Below are 2,431 nucleotides of genomic sequence, written 5' to 3' on the forward strand. Positions count from 1 at the left end.
TGGAGAAGAGAGGCCTCGTGTTGAAGCTGGCGTTGTAAGGGGAAGGGGGGCGGGGGGGAGTGGGCAGTTTGAGGAATGAGTGACCTCTTCTGGACACACTCAACCCAAGATGCATAGGAGAGATGGACAGAGACACTCAGGAGAGAACTGGCCGCTGGCTACGTGGGCCTGGAGTTCAGGAGTAAGCTTTGGGCACCAGCAGCAAACGAGGACAGGAAGCTAAGGGTGAAAAGCAGGCAGGTCATCAAGGAGCACGCGTAGAAGAGCAAAGAGGCATCTGAGTACAGATTAACCAGGGCCACCACACAAGAACCTGTTCCTGACTGTTCATAGCAACTCTATTTATAATAGGCAAAAGGTGGAAACAGCTCGTGTCCACCAACTGTGGTGGACAAACAAATGGGATACATCCATACTGGAGTATTATTTAGCCACGAAAAGGGACGAGCACTGACATATTACAACCCTGAAAGCATGATGTTCAGTAAGAAGCCAGACACTAAAGGCCACATAGTGTGTGAGTCCATTTATGTGCAATGTCCAGAACAGGCAAATCCAGAGACAGAAAGTAGATTTGTGGCTGTCAGAGGCTGGGGGGATGGATGGGGAGTGACTGCTGATGGGGAAGGGACTTCTTTTTGAGCTGATGAAAATGTTCTGGAACTAGATAGTGGTGATGGATACACACACCTGTGAGCATACTGAAAACCACGAATTGTACACTTTAAATGGGTGGATTGTATGGCATTAGAATTATATCTGAATAAAGCTGTTATCAACAAAAATTAATGAGTAAGATAATAAGAAGGAGAGCCAGTGAAGGAGACAGAGGGACAGATAGAATGCACAGGAAGCCAGGAGAGTGGATTCTACATTCCACTTACTTGGGGAGGGGCACCGTTTATCATGTTTACTGGTTGAATGGTTAAGTAAAGCAATGCTCAGTGTGCTCTGTCATTCCATTCACACGTGAGGAAACTGAGGCAGGGAAAGTAGGCACTAGCCAAAAACACAAGGATGTATGGCAGTCAGGGGCACAAACGTCCTGGCAAGAGTGCACATCAGGGGGAGCTTTGGTCACGTACTGAGTCTCAGTGCTCAACAGATGTCTGTGCATTGGAGGGAGGAGCTTCAGGACTTGCCTGGCTCCTGTCTGCATGCACAAGCAGGGCCCCGCAGTGGCCAAACTCTCAGGGAGGCTGAGTGGGCAGAGTGGAGACCACTGGGGCCTGTGATGGGACAGAAACCAGACCACCAGGAGCTCTCGGGGCAGAAAGGGGCCACCAAACACTCCTTTCTGCTGGCTCCCTGTATCAACCCCCAGAACGGGCCTGGCCCTCAGCATCCACTCAAGCAGCGTGTTCCAGCTCCAGCCCCGCCAGGGCACAATGCAGGCTCTGGAAATAAAGTCCCTGCCCTCCCAGGGCTCACGGTCTGAACTTTAGTCCAGGATCTCCGCCCTCCGCGCTGCTGACACTGAGGTGAGGTCATTCACTGTGAGGGGCTGTCTTGGGGTTTGGAACAGCATCCCTGGCCCCCACCCACTCATTGCCAGGAGCATCTCCAGTGTGACAACCACAGATATCCCCAGGTGAGAGCCTCTGCTCTCCAAGAGAAAAACTACAGGGGAACTGCAGTTCGGCTGGTTCCTAAAAGACCAACTCCCTTGATCTCTACACAAACTAGCAGTCCCTGAGTGAACTTTAGGTCCTCATCCCGCTCAGTAACACTGAGCAAAAGGTCCCCACAATCAACCCCACTCTAGACCTCCCCAAACTCAGGAGTCCCAAGTGTACAAAACCTGCCTGGCCAGAGGTCCCAATAAAGAGCCCTGGTGGGCGATTTCTGCTGAAACAGAGGAGCCAGTGTGAAATCAATGCCAAGCCACTTCTGAAGCCTCATTAGGTTTTCCTGTTTGCTTCCAGGTACTCCTCCCCCAGCCCCAATCAGCCACCACCACCAGCACAGACACCTGAGACACTGCCCCCACCTCGGCAAACCACCTGGCCTTTTTGACCCAAGAGCAAGGCCCAGAGCCCTGATTTTTGGAGGGAGGGGGCCCAAATCTTTAACAAAACCCTCCTGGAGCAATCCAACCTCACTTGCTACACAAAGATAGCGACCAGCACACCTGTTTCCACTCTCAGTTCAGAAGGAAATGCCAGTACACTATTGCCAAAACAGAAGGGGCCCCCAACATCAAAGGCCATGATGGTCCGCGAGAAATTCTGTTCAATACGCAGCCTAGGGGACAACGTACCACCCTGGGGACAGTCCCCAGAGGATCTCACCGGCTCCCAGCATGCAAACCCTGCTCCCGCCTCCAGGGGAGACTACCCAGCCTCCTTCTTTTCAAGTCCCTCCCACCTGTCTCCACTCCAGGGGGTGGGGGTGGGGGGGTATGTATGCTGTGGGTGGATGGTTTTTCTTT

This window comes from Myotis brandtii, unplaced genomic scaffold (genome assembly GCF_000412655.1).
Source record: "Myotis brandtii unplaced genomic scaffold, ASM41265v1 scaffold122, whole genome shotgun sequence".
Lineage (NCBI taxonomy): Eukaryota > Metazoa > Chordata > Mammalia > Chiroptera > Vespertilionidae > Myotis > Myotis brandtii.